The following is a 15,188-nucleotide window of genomic DNA, read 5'->3' as shown; positions in this document are numbered from 1 at the left end:
GATTGCCGCACAGAACCAGGCTCACCCGTCCGGCAGACTTACTGCAGACGAGGGGCAAGCTGCGGTTAGGCATGGTCAGGCTCCTGTGCCACGTCCTCCTTTCCAGGAAGAGCCAGACTCGGACGACAATCTATCTCCCACATAGGTCGGGCTGTGCAGGCGTTGAGCCCATGGAGGTTTTTTTTTTCCTCAACATCATCACATGTGGGTGTTGAGCAGCACCCTGTACTTCCCCCCTCCTGGGTGCCCCCCCCCGGGTCGTATGTGGCCATTTTTGATTTTTCTTTTAGTTTTATTAGTTTAGTTTCATTTTGATAGTTAGTTTAAATAGGTAATGTAGGTTTTTCATAGTTACTGTAATTAGTTAATATAGTTTGAAATTGTTTGTCTATTGTGCTTTCATGTGACGGTGTGGTGTTTTGTGGCTTTTGAGAGCATCCACTGTCTGTTCCAGCTGGGCCCTTCAAGCTTGTCTTGTGTATGTGTTTGCAGCTTGGGGTCCTTGACTCACATATGCCACTCCTGTTTCCCTTATCCATGGGCTCACAAGGATGGTTCGGTGTAACAGCCTATTACACAAGGGCCCTGGACTGTCATATCTGTGGCATGTCTTCTGCTGTGAAACTTGTGTTAACACCCCTAGTGGGGATGATGGGGGTGTTATTGACCACTGTTCTTCATTCGCTAGATGGGGGGTTTCATGACTGACGTGTACATTCATTGATATTCATTGTGTAGTATGTTTATTATCTATACTGTATATGTGCTTGTTGCAATTCATGGCGTAGATGGTGTGTTCAACAGTTTGCCTGTAAAAGACGGACTGATGGTATGATTTGTGTTGTACGTCTCTGACATGGTCCAGTCAAGTCATGTAATGCCTGAAGAGACACACACAGATGATTTTAAAGCATTAATCATGTGTTTCATGCCCTTTCTGCAGGGGGATGAGCCTCCAGACCACCTTTGCCAGCAGACATGGGCCATTGGACGTCTGGAAGCTGGACACGTTTGGTGGTGCGGACATGCGCATGTGTGCGCAAGCAGAGGCACATGGATTGTGCTCATACATCCGAAAATAGCTGACGTATTTCAAGGGACTCCAGGCAAGGTGAGCAGGACAGGGGGGCCACAACGCAGCAGACCTTCCACCTGGCCAGTTGCACATGCATGCTTAGTAGCCGCACTGACGGTGAGCTTGGACAAATATTGGTGTTGAAGTGCACAATACAGCTGAGATGCGTTGGTAGACTAATGGCTAGTTGATGGGAAAGTTGTCTGGGGCACCTGCAGGGCCAGTGGCACATACTCTCCGGTCCACCATGGTCCATTGAGGCACTTGTATTAGCCATGTAGCATTCCGAGACATGGAAAGAAGCAGCTCACAGGGACAGACAGCAAGGGACAGACTTGTGTGCAGTGCATTTCATTACCATGTAGAATTTGACACATGCACTACCTACTTTTTTTGGGTCATGGTGGAACACGACTTGTTCTGAAGTCATTCCTTGCTATATGCGTCTGGCTGCTTACCCAGGGAACATTGCATGTTGTGTGATTCGTGACACATTGTTCTTCCATTTGCAATGCACCCAGCGGCGCATGACTTACTGCATTGACTGTGTATGAACCATCAAAGGGGTAATGTTACGTATGGGTACGAAGCATCCACACCAGATTGTTTGTTTGTAGAGTATTTTGTTACTTTGGGGCATATATGGTGGTGTGTTTGTGTGTTATAGGCATGTACAGTTTAGTAACTGTGGCTCTCTTTGCAGCATTAAACTGCTCCTGTTACCGGACCTGAGAGTGCACAGGCAGGAGGCCAGCACTCACCCCAGAGATAAGTTTCTGTTTGTCTTCCATTTGAGTATTTTGTTACTATGTGCATGATGATCAGGTTTGGTGTACTTGTGTATGTGTTAATGTGAGTGGTACAGTTTTGTGCATTTCCTACTTTCCCATGTGAATCCTACTCCCCTCTCCTGCCCCTCATTCCAGTTATCCAGTATAGCAATGCCTGTCCTGACTGCATATCCCTGACCCTCCTTCCCCACCAGGGTCTCAGAGGCCTGTGTGAGTTTGACCTTGCAGGCACCCAGCCACGGTGGGGGTGGTTGGTTCGTGCCACTCCTGCACCTGTACATAGGAGCAGTGACAGTACACATCAGTTCGTGGTGCATTATTCTGTGTTATGTACCACACATGGTACACATCCTGTTGTGAAATTGTTTTACTGTGCTACCTTGGTTGTTACGTCATTGTGGTAGTACTTTGGCTTTGTGACGTACTGCTACTTCAAGTCATCTACTGGAGGGTCTTCTGGTTTGTTTTGCTGCCTGCAGGCTTTTTGCTTGGCTTCTGTGTTGGCCTGCTTTGAGTTCTCTTTGTTGTGGTGTTTTTGCAAGTCAAGGTGCCCTCTGAGGGTGCTGGACACTTTTTGCACACAAGGTGGGAGATGGTGACAAAGGGGAAGGGTGATCCTGTGGCCAGGTGAACTTCAAGGATGAAGGCTAGGTAACCCAGGTGCAGTTGTTCAGTGGGTCATGGTGATTTGTGAGGGAGGGGGGGTGTTTTGTTGTTGACAGTTGCCTTGCCCTACAGTGTGATGCACACCCTGACATTGTAATTGCAGTATCCTATGTACATGATGTATTCTGCTGATCAATGCCTGTTCATGTGTTGTGTTTACCTTTCAGGTGTGAGGGAATAGTTGTGGCTTGACATGCCTGGGTGTACACATGGTGAATGTTCACCCAGGCATGACATAGGATGTTCATGTGATGTGTAGAGGAAACTGATGGTCACTTGATTGCACATGCATTTATTGAGTGCATGTCCCTACTGACCCACACACTCGCTCTATGATCCACTACATGTACAACCACCCTTCCATGTCCACATGTACACTCTGTTTGCCTTCTGATGCCCACTGTGTCCCTGCAGCACATGATCTATGACCAATTGTGGATCCTGTACATGCGTAATTTGCTTTTTGATGTATTTTGTCTTTTGGATGTGATGCTCAGGGTGTGCGTCACACACAATGGCTGTTCACTATGCTGTGTGCTGAGCAGTGTGTTGCATGAGGTGGGCATGGCACACAGAAGCTGCAGTGTTGATTTTACAATGCACAATGTGCATGTAGACAGGCATTCATTGTTATGTTACATCTACAACTGTTGGAATGCATTTGGGTATGACTTCTTTTGGGTGGGAGGTTGTTGGTCAGTCATTTCATCTGATTCCATGTCAGGCATCATTGTGTGATGCCACTTTACATTTTTCACATGTCAATGTGTACCTTATTGGTACTGTGTTGGTGTATGGCTATTGCTTGCCATGTCATGCTGTGGTTTGGGAGGGTTTGGGTGACATAGTGATAGTCATGGCCTGTTTTCCAGGTCTGTGTGATTCACACCTTGCATGTGTGCCTTTTGGTCACACAGGATTGCTTATGTTTAAGTAGCTAGGGATGCACACAATGTGGCACTTGCATGGCAACATTCTCAGGGTGGTAAGGTTGCTACAGTTTGGCTGTCTCTTTGTCATCGATTGTCACCTGATATGTGCCAGGCCTGTGTGCACTCCGCAGGGGTGGGAGTTTAGGTGAATAATGTGGCCATAAGCTGGGTCCGGGCTGCCTCGCCACGTGCCCTGTCCCCTCCCATGGGCAGCGTCTGTGCGTGTGGTTGGGGATGTGGGGGCACCACCATGTCCACCGGTACGCCCTGCCGTGTTGCAACTTTGTGAAGGACACATGCTGCCACAATGATCCTGCACACTACTGGGGTTGCATAGAGTAGCTGCCCGCCAGAGCGGTCAAGGGAGCGGAAGCGTGACTTGAGCACTCCGAATGTGCGCTCCACTATGGCCCTGGTTGCAATATGGGCAGCGTTGTATCTTACCTGGGGTGGTGTGGTGGGGTTCCGGATTGGCGTCATCATGTGGTTGCTCAGAGGGTAGGCACTGTCCCCTGGAGAGGTGATGATGGTTGTGATTATTGGGCTTTGTGTATTTGTGTGTGTGTGACATGCATGCATGTGCACAGGCATTTGTACTCACCTAGGAGCCATGTGTCGCCATGCTGCCCAGCTTCCAGGACCCGGCTCAGGGCGAACATTCTGTATATGAAACTGACATGGGTGGAGCCAGGGTAGTTTGCATAGACATAGGTGATGATTCCCTTTGCATCGCATACCACCTGCACGTTGATGGAATGCCAGTGCTTGCGGTTTCGGTAGATGTGCTCAGTGGCCCTAGGTGGACGTAGGGTCACATGGGTGCAATCTATGGCACCGAGCACTTTAGGGAAGTGTGCCACCCTGTAAAAGTCCTGGACAACGGCTTGCCTTTCTGCGGGTGTTCTGGGCATGTATATGTGCCTGCGGACTGAGGGGCACGCTGTCATGATTGCCAAGACCTGGTTTAGGCAGCGTGACTGCGTGGCCTGTGAGACCCCCCCCACTATGCCAGTAGTCCGCTGAAATGACCCAGTGCCCAAAAAATGCAGGACATTGAGCACCTTCTCTAAGGGGCTCAATGCTTGGGAGCAGAGGGTGGGGGATGTAAGGTCATCTTCCCACTCCCTGACCAGGTATAGGATGATACGAGGTGGAAACCTATACCTGCCATAGACCTGGTCGTCAGGCATCCCAAATAATGCATGCCCTGGCTATTCTCCTCCTCCTGCGGTGTCCCACGATCAGTGCTGTGACAAATGGGGCATTCATCGTAGCGGTATATACGTGCTTGTTGTTTGCGTGCACTTTTATACTGTGCGCGGGGACGCTTCCGCCTGCCTTCCTGTGGTGGACGCGTTGACGCCTATGCGCGTCTTTTGCCGTTGCGTGCGCAGGTTTCCTGTATTTGGATCCATGAATATGGGTTGTTCCGGTGCGTGTGGGCATTCCGTGTAGGTCCCTGCAGTACTTCCCCAGTTACGCCTTGTTATTCACGCGTTATTCCCCATTCCGCGTGTTACGCCCACTGTTCCGCCCACTTTTGTTGTGTGCGCCACGCTATGTGCGCTTTCGCTGTGCACGTAGCGCACGCCGTTTGATGACGTGTGCGCCCGCGTGCACCATGCACGGATTTGACGCACAACCAGTGGTATACACGAGCAGCGCCTTCCTTGAATCACACGCATGCGCATGCGCTTGCTTTCTCACGCTTGCGCCTGCTTGCGCTGGGATTTTCGGCGCACATTTGTTCCATGAATCGGCCCCTTAATGTCTTAATGGGAAAAGCATATTATCAAAACATTGAATAACCATACAATGTATTCTTCGATGGAAGGTAAGGTTATCATTCTAAGAATGCCAATCTGATATACACTCCTATTGTACTCTTTTGGAATACCCTTATGAAAATCAAAGAACACTTTGGGATCTTTCTTTATCTTTGACAGATATGTCTGTGAGAAAAGGGTTGAATCATTAAATATATAATGTGCACTGGGCTTGGTGCTAATTTTTCACAACTCTCCCTCACGCATTGAAATGTTTGTAATATTGAGCCATATATAGTCATTTTGGCAGCCTTATGGTTTGGATGTGAGGGCAGAATGGCTGTGCCATCAACAACTGTCTGGGGGCCGTTTGCACAGAATTTAACCTAGTCGCACGGTATGGCTGTGCACATGCGCAGTTCACGAAGCACGGGTATCCTTAGAACGTTTATATATGGAGGATAAACCACTTTGTATCTTCATGTCTATTACACCAGCATTTTGTTGTCAACATGTAAATATAACTGAACAAAACTTAACTGAAACTCTATACAATACACACATATCGTTTGGAAGATGCTCATCAATACCTTTTGTTTTCTTTACTGTTCTTTTCTTTTGTTTTCCTTCCGGAACTAGCAGTCTTGAATTTGTAATGGGACAAAGCAAAACTACAAACTACAAGCCCCAGAATTGAAAGAAAAATCATCAGGATTGTATGTGCATCTCCCAAATGACATGGGGCATGTTGGCATGTACAACTGATTATGCAGTGCAGGGGACTGCAACTTTTGGCCCTCCAGATGTTTTCTAGTACAGTTCCCATCAGCCCCATCTACCATAGACAATTGTGAGGGATCATGGGAGCTGTAGTACAAAACGCCTGAAGAGCTGCTGGTTGTGGACCCCTATGGTAGAGTGTGTTTTGGCTGTATTTAGCAACACAGAAAGGGCCGTACTCCACACCCAGGACGGAAGCCTATGAAGCTTTAATTCATCTTCATTTGCTGCTAGTGCTGGTTCCAACGCAGGCTCAGGAAAAGCTCTGACGTAATCTGAGTTAAAAGAGATCAGATTCAATGAGTTCAAATCAAACATTCATGGAAGAGGACTGCGAAGTTATGAGCCAGTGGAAACAGACAAGTGATTAAACAGATGGCATTGTTGCTTAGCAACAAGATGGAATTATGGGTAGATCTGATTCTGATGCTGAGAGGTGATTGTGATGTTTCATAACAGAACATTCTCATAAGCTGGAGAAAAAAGAGGCTTCAGAGGAAACAACTGAATTTTGCTGTGAGTGACTAGCGAGGATGCTCAGTGCTAGAGCTAGGATGCAGCTTCATAAGCCTTAGGGCCACAGCCGGTCGCGGCTCTCCCTGTGTGTTCAGGATATCTGACTTAGAGCTGAGGCAAGGAGTGCTGATGGATTTACTGTGACTGTAAGTATAGCATATAGGAAACAGGGTTGGTCTGCCTTTGGTTTTTGAGATTATAGTCATGAAGCCAGGGACATCATTTAGGGGGCGCCAGGGATTGCAATTGCGACCCCTGAAGTCTCCCTTGCTACCCCTGTGGTCTCCCTTGCTACTCCTAAAAAAAATAAAACTTTTTATTTACAAATTGAAGCTCCCGGGCTGTGGCCAATGCCATGTGCCTCTTAGTTTCTAGAGTGGCTGGCATTCTTGTTCAGGCTTCTTAATAAAAACAGGGGGTTCCACAAGTGTAACACTTCGAACACTGACCCTAAATAAGAAAGAATAGGAATAACAAAGAATTTATCTTTCTGCAATTCAGTCCAATAATTGTTAGGCTCATTAAAGGTTTATTTCAGGCACACAATCAGGGGGTGAGTCACTGATTTAGTCTGTTCTTAAACACCTCGGATTCACAATGCAGACAAAATCCTCCAAAAAGCATTTACAGTAGAATAAGCATCCATTTCGGACTCTGTATTTTGCTTTTGGCAAGTCGCAGTTATAGCATGTTTTTTTCTGCCAATATATATGGTGATCCATTCTTGTATGAAATGTATATCACGTTACAGTGTTATTGTAACCATATTGTTCATAGTGTACTTAAAAACAATGCTATGTGATGCCACTTCCTGTTTTGTCAATGGGTAACGGTCGTGTTTCATTGCTTCCCGTGATGTCACTTTGGGGTGGGGTTAAGTGCCATCACTTCCTGTGATGTCATCAGAGGTCAAGGGTCATGGGTTGTCACTTCTCTTACCCCTGCCACTTTGGTGAAATGACGTCCCAGTATGCAGCATATCACTGCAACATGCTCACCAAGTGGCTCAGCAGTTGCCAGCATTTGCTTTAAGCGTATGCACAGGGATGGAGAATGTCTATGAGTATTGTCAATGTTCCCTCAAAATGAATGCGGATTGGTGCCATGTTACCAGGCACTAAGATTCATGCATATAAACAGGCGGGCCGAAAATGCCTGCTAAAAACAACTTTTCACAGCCAGTCATTGATGCAGCCTCTATGTCCTCTAATTAAATAAAGGTGACCTTGGGCCTCATTCCGAGTAGGGCGGTAAGGGATACCGGGCACCGGTAAGGAGACCGGTGCGAGTAATCCCTTACCACCCAACTATGAGGTCCCTTAGCGGGTCCCTCCTTTAACGCATGGTCAGACCAGGCGTTATGGACCTGAAACCGTTAAGGGACTTCAGAGCTAATAATGGTACTGCAATTTGTGGTACCGTTATTAGCGCCTTCACCGTTCCCATTGAGCCCTATGGGGGCTCAAATGGGAATGGGGAATGGCTTTTTCGATGGGGACTTACCGGTCCCGCAAAGGTCGGACTACACCGGTAAGTCCCCATTGAATCAGACCAGTGCCGGTACTGTTATTGGAGGCAATCATGGCGCAAATAGCGCCATGACTACCGCCAATCTCGGAATGAGGCCCCTTGTGCCCAATACCCGAAACTCACTTTAAAATTGGCTCAGGTAGTCAAGGTAGCTCATAAAACCGCAAACCACGAGGTCCTACAAGAACTAAATCCCAGCCTTGCCAGTTAAACACCAGATTGGACAGGATGATGCCAGGGGTTGACTGGCCAATAGGGAACTCTGGAGATTTGCTGGTGGGCCTCTGCACCCTAGACCTCTTTTGTGTGGTAACCTATTTTATTTTCACAAGAAAATAACTGAGTGGAACACTCAGCTAAACAGTCACTCTCATTCTGTCCCCCTGTCTGGGTTACTGTAACCTTTGCAACGTTAGTAGTAAAAACTCATCCCAGGTGAGGTAAAGTTATTTGACTTAAATTCATATTAAATTATCCAAAAGTACTCCATTGTACTTAATTAAATGCATAATTTAATTCTTTGACAGAAGGAAAGGCCATTTGTGGCCTGGAGAGAGTTTGAAAGTTCTAATGACAATACATTTCAGAGTACTTTGCTCCTTCATTAGGGCATAGATGCATTTCAGTCAAAGAACCTTATAAATGTACATTGGATGAGTTTTTACTTCTACCACAGAAAAAAGGGTTTGGCTTGCTGTAAATGTGTAAAATGAGGCCACTAGAAAATTATTTCTAGGGCCTCTTTTGGGGTCCAGACCACCCCTAGATGGTGCATCAGTCTGCCTCAAGTATCAGCTCTTACGGCCAAAACTAATACAAAACTATGATCATTTCACTCAGGCCCAATGTTCCTCAGCTGCAGGCCCCAATACCAGACCCTGGAAGCGAATGCCATGCATAAAAACTACACACCCAACTGAATATTCCACCAAATAAGTATCCTACCATCTTAGAACACTTTAGTCTCTTGAGGCCTAAGATTCAATATTTGTTCCCTTTTTGGGACTCATCTTTTGTACGGCAGTCCCACAGTTATACAGTAGAAACATAGTCACTACTTGCCTGCTTATAGATATAGACTGATAGATACATGGTGCTTTCATATAGAATTGAATAAGGAATTATTGCATATAATGACACAGCCATGATTGGCAATAACATCTGTTCTGTCACTGTTTCTGTTTGTACATAAGTAAAATGGGGGAATAAGCACTATCCATAATCTATGTAACAAGCTACTCTCACTTGCAGCACAATTTAAATGTGTATGCTGTACTGGCAGCTAGCAAATTGTTTAATTGGATCGGTGTAAACATTTCCCATAAATATGCCAAAGCGACCAAGCCTAGGGAGGAAGCCTGTCTCAATCAAGTGGGGATCGGGAGTGAGGTGGGGGGCGGTTTTCCTCCATAACATTTTTTAAATAATAATTTTAAATGGTACGTTATACTACACACTTTCTGTGCAGAATGGGGTAACAAGACAGACAGTTTGGTTTAGTAGGGTTACTCAAATCCAAAAATCCCCAATATATGCAAGTCACCAACAGTGCACAGAAGCATTTCCGAGTACGTTTTCTTGATGCCTTTTCCCACAATATATGCTAGTATACAAACACTTTCACACTGCTGGGCCCAAACATTTCCATGCTGGCTGCACCAATATATGCCAATATTCACATATAAAAACATGCTGTGTTATTCTTATTACATGTTGCTTTGTTTGACATCCTTTGTACATGCGCAGTGTGGTTGTGTAATTGTTGAATTGGTTGTTTTACTGGACACCCGGGGCACAGGGGCCATTTTGACACAACCGCCTGCTGCAGTTCCACTCAATGCATTATTCAGTGCAGTTCAATAATTGTATTACTCTTAGAAAAAGGTCATAGAACTGACAAGAACTTTGGGTTCCAGTCTTATGCTCCATATGTCTCTAGACCATATACAAACATACTCATGTTTGTTTTGCACATACTGGCAGTAATAATACTATAGGAAACCATGTTCATGCTGGCTATTGCAATATATTGCAATATCGCCACATAAGAACATACTCTTGCTGGCTTTGTCTTTAAAAATGCCATTCCACAATAAGAAAACATGTTAAAACTGGCTGTGCAATGTAGACCTTTGTAAATACGCAATAACAGTTATTACAGATATCATGATTGTTTTTCCCTTGACGCCCAGTAAAACATGTTATGCCACAGTAAGACATAGCTCGACTAGATGCACCAAAATGCCAATGTAGACACGTAATAACACTTATCATGTTTATTTTACTATAGAGGCCTAAAATAAAATGCCTTGCCACAGTAAGAAATTACGACACTGGATGCACCAAAATGCCTGTCTGGGCATGTAATAACACTTATCATGCTTACTTTAACATAGATGCCCAGAATACAATACCATGCCCAGTAAGAAATAGCTAGATTGGCTGCACCAAAATGCCAGTCTAGCCACTTAATAATACATATCATGCTTGATTATCACAGATGCCCAGTAAATAATGGCTTTACAAGCTGAACCAAAATGCAAGTCAAACCTGGCAATAACACGCTAAAAATAGCAGGCCCAAAGTACGAAATGGCTAGAGTGGATGCACCAAAATTCCAGTCTAGCCATGTAATAACACATATCATCCATGCTTTATCAACCACATTTTTACACAGGGCATCTACAGTACATGCCCAGTAAAACATGCAGTTGTTGCTGCAATCCCGTTCGCCAAAATCAGCTCCCTGACCCAGCACAAACACACATACACACACACACACACACACATTCACACAACATTCATTGACTCATTCACACATAGAATTCACTCACTCATTCACATGCACACCTAAACATTATACATTTAACACACACCCATTACATAATTATAATTGATATACAAATTAATCTTACCTGCAGCCCTGGTACAGACTCTGTTTTGCTCCTCCAGAAAGCATCCTGGCTCCCATGCAGCAGGAAACAGGAACCAGAAAGCAAAGATCAGTTCTTGGTTCCTGCACGTGTGTGCAGGGGCACTCCATTGACAGGGCCCCAATCTGTTTGAATGTGCAGGGAGGCACAAGAGCCTCCCTAACACATTCAAATGTGCAGTAACCCAGCTTGCATCCGCAATGGACCATGCCAGGCTGGAGAAGCAAAATGCCTCCGGCTTTGCATAGTCCATTGGACATGCACACTGGGGAACCAAACTGTCAAAGGGAAACCATGTTTCTCTTTGACAGTTTAAGCCAGCTCAGGAGCGCTTCCTCAGCTGAAGAAAGCAGCTGGGGAAGTGCTCTGTGTTTCCACAGAGTTGGTGTTGCCCCTCTATGATGGGCGAGGGTACGGGCAGGCCCGTGCCTCCTTTGCCCATATGGCCAAGCCGCCACTGGTTTGCTGAATGCAGATTGCTGAATGCCAGTTTCTCATAAGAGCCCAAAAGATAATGCATATATTCACCAGGTGCACCAGTATACATACATGTATGCCCAGGCCATCACAGCTTAATATCACTCTATAATTTCAGCGAAAGTGGGTAAACTTAGAAAGGTAAAACAGTGAACCGGAACCGAGTAGTGCCAATGAGAGTTCAAGCTGCTTTTTTTTATTGTGCTTTGGTTTAAAAAGATTAACCATGTGTAAGATAACCATAATAATTGTACATATAAGAATAATCCATTACACACTTCACACCACCCTAACACATTCATTTTTAGCTGTTACAAGTTACTCAAAAACAACATTTCTAAATAACATTTCAATGTAAATAAAAACAAATAATGTGCCCATGATTATTTCTCAATACATAATTCCACATGACCAAATCAATCCCTTACCATTCAATGAGACTCAAATGTCTAAAATACCATAGCACCCTAACAGTTGGTGCTATTGAGGTTCCAGAAAAGCAACAGTACCACAAGAAGTCCAATTCTATGAAATACATATCAGGTGAGTACTCCCCCAAAAAGTGACTACAGATATCAGCAAGAGCTGTACCATTCATTAATAATTGCTTCAGTGTCTCCCTTGCTGATTCTTTTTGGCAAAAGCAACAGTATGGAGTCAGACACTCTAATTTATCACAAATAGTCCTGATTTCGTCAGTTAGGGTTAGATTAAATCAGAACCTCATCTAAACAGATTGTAAGGCTGTGTTAGGGAATGTTTCTAAATAAGTGGGCCACTTTTCATATGTTCTTCCACTATATCATGGTACAGTTTGTATTTGGTTAAAGCAGTTTTAATCCAATCTAATTCCCAGAGTTGTTGTTTTACCAGAGTTAGAGAATAGATCAGTTGAGTCTGGGTACAATTTAGTTCCTGCAATAATACATTGCACAAAGAGGCCCAATTCATCACATATATATATATATATACATAGCAGGTGTATATGCGGTAGCGACTGTGTAGTTATGGATAAGTTGCTGAACTCATAGGAAAAGCACTTTCTGGGCGGCTTATAACTTTGCTCTCCTTGGACGAGTACTTACTAAACTTTGCAAAACAAGTATATGGCATGCTCTGGATATTTGTGGCAAGTTTGAGGTTTGGTCAAGGGGGGCAAAGTTATAGGGGGGTCTCAAAATGTTTTTTTCCATAGACATAATGGAACAATTTTTTGCTCACGCCTATAGCCCAAACCGCTGGATAGATTTTCACCAAATTTTTTAAAACAACCAAAAAATAGGTCTGAAAGAATTAGTGATTTCTGGCTCCGCTTTGCGGATCCATTTCCCTGTTCGGTCCGCAGACAGGCATCCGATTGGCTTAGAGGGTCCTGTGATGTCTGCAGACATCGGACGCACCCACTGATTGGATGATGAAAAGCGTGAAGTGTGTCAGATTTTTGGAAACACCCTCCATGTTGGAATCGTGGACATCCGCTGGTGTCAGCAGGCACCGCAATAGAACCATATAATAAAACACAACATTGCACTTGTCAAACTTATCAAACAATCTCTGGGGAGGTGAGGGGTGATGAGGATGCAATGGGATATGGCTGTAAGAAGCCAAAAAACTTGTGTTTTTAACCCCTGAAAGTCTGCGAAAATTCTGGCTGTTCGGCGTCAACCATGTGATATTCACAAACACTTCAGATGTTCGGGGACATCTATGCCTATTTCCGCATTACAGGGTTGGCGAAAAGAATTTCTTGGATGGCTTATAACCTTGGCGCCACTCAATGAAACTGCACGCAATTTCGGAATTTCATTCTAGACTTGATTCTGAATGGTTCTGAAAAGTGTGGAGCTGTTTTGTCAAGAGGGGGCTAAATTAGAGGGATGGACTCAACATTGTTAGATGGCTTATAACTTTGTTGCCGTTTGATGAATTTGGACAAAAGTTTTCAGAAAGATTATAGAGCCAACCTTCAATGTTTGTGTAAAAACTGAATGGGTTCTGTCAAGTGGGGGCTGAGTTATATGACTATTGTATGTACAGACATTTTGACACTTTTGAAAAAATAAAACATGGGCGGATTTCAAGCAAACTCGTGTAAGGAGCATTGGCAAGGACCTTAAAGCATGGTTTTGCAAATGTGCCCGTGTTTTATTTTTTGACAAGTGTCATAATGTAGGTACAATAAATTGTGATATACCTTTGGTGACTGAGGTATAGCCTGTGGCCATGGGCAGTGGCCAGATTGTCCGGGTCATGGTATAAGGTCATGACCCGGACAATCTGGCTACTGACCATGACCGCGAGGGATGAAAAATGGTGTTAAAGTGGCCATGTCCACCTGGCACTGGTTATGCGGTAAAGTTATTCGAAAGTACATTAGGTTTGAAAGGGAAAAGAATGTGCTTGTGGTAATATGGTCATAGGGCTCTGACTTCATCTTCTGCAGGCTGCCATGGAAAGGGAAGAGGGGCTCTGTACGGAGCCCCACCTTCTCTGTCCATGGTGGCCATCTTTTTTTTTAGCACCCCTGGTTCCCGCTTTGGGAAGCAGGGGTGCTAAGGGCCTTTATCCCCCATTGCAGGGGCAGCAATGGAGGATAATAGTCCAGAGCCCTCGTTATTTATTTTTTAATTTATTTATTATGTGCTAAAGCCCGCAGGCATCAGGGCGCACACAGACACACTTCGCTTGGGCCGATAACTTGGGCTGCCGGGCTGTTATCCTCTGTTCCGTTCCCTGGAACAGGGGATGAACATCACATTATTACCATTAGCATAACACAAAATTCGAATGGAAATGTTGGAAAAACGTATTGAGTCTATGTAATTTACTGAGAAATGTAAAGTAGAGGGCGTCTATAAGATTTTTTTAAGTTCTATTTTTTAACTGTGAAAGGAACCTAAAGGAACCTTTCTTTTGTTGTTTTAAAAAAAAATGTTTGTAGGAGTGGTTAGAACGTAAGGTGAGGTGGGAAATGAGGGAATAGACACCAAGCACTAATATGGAGGGGCAGGTGGACAGGGGAAGATGTTGCGCGTGTGTTACTTCTGAGGTAGTGGGCAGTGCTTCTCATGCTCCTTGATTACAGTTTCAAACTGACGTCGAAATTGCTTTCCCCAGATTGGTGTGTTAAAGTATATACAGAGGACTGTTGTCTTCCATAGATATGGATCAACAGCCTCTTGTATTGCTTGCAAGGTAGCTGGTGGGATTTTGTGTCCCACAGATATAGGCTGTGTGGCTACAGTATTGGTTGAGGCAGATGATGTGGAGGAAGACAGCCAACTACTTGCTAAGAAAGGAACAATCTTTCTGAAAGCATTTCAGTAGTTGGATTTAGTATGGCGACTCATGGATGTGGTCCCGTAGAAGTAATGTCCAGGTAGTCCGCGACTGAGTTGCACTCAGTGCATTTCACTTTTGTAGCTTTAGCCTTTGGTACATTCCCAACAGTGGTAAATAACTGCCACACCCTTGATTCTCTCTGGGTGCTAGAGGTAGCCACTTCCTCCACCTCATTTTCTTGGTCCTCTTCATTGTTTTTGGAAATACTGTGCGTTTTTTGTTGTGTGGGTCCTCCAGCTGGTGGTGGTGGTGGCTCTTGGGAGGAGGGATGGAAGTAGCTGATGCCATTTTTAAGATTAATAGCAGTTTTGCTACTATTCTTCCAAATATGTACTTTGTACTAGATTGTTCATGGATAATGAGTAAGAATAGGTGTAGGA

General features: G+C 44.7%; 1 long non-coding RNA gene across 1 annotated transcript in view; it reads left to right on the top strand.

Annotated features, from left to right (window-relative positions):
* Window positions 1-6,478: 6,478 nt before the first annotated feature.
* The window catches only part of LOC138528785 (uncharacterized), a 144,597-nt gene continuing 135,887 nt past the window's right edge, over window positions 6,479-15,188 (top strand). Inside the window, exon 1 of the long non-coding RNA XR_011284243.1 lies at window positions 6,479-6,672. This is a non-coding gene — a long non-coding RNA (uncharacterized lncRNA). The remainder of the gene's footprint in view (window positions 6,673-15,188) is intronic.

Source organism: Ambystoma mexicanum, chromosome 7q (genome assembly GCF_040938575.1).
Source record: "Ambystoma mexicanum isolate Mex_15411 chromosome 7q, UKY_AmexF1_1, whole genome shotgun sequence".
NCBI classification, from domain to species: domain Eukaryota; kingdom Metazoa; phylum Chordata; class Amphibia; order Caudata; family Ambystomatidae; genus Ambystoma; species Ambystoma mexicanum.
The sequence above is the reverse complement of the archived record's forward strand: the minus strand, read 5'-3'. Positions and strand labels throughout refer to the sequence as shown.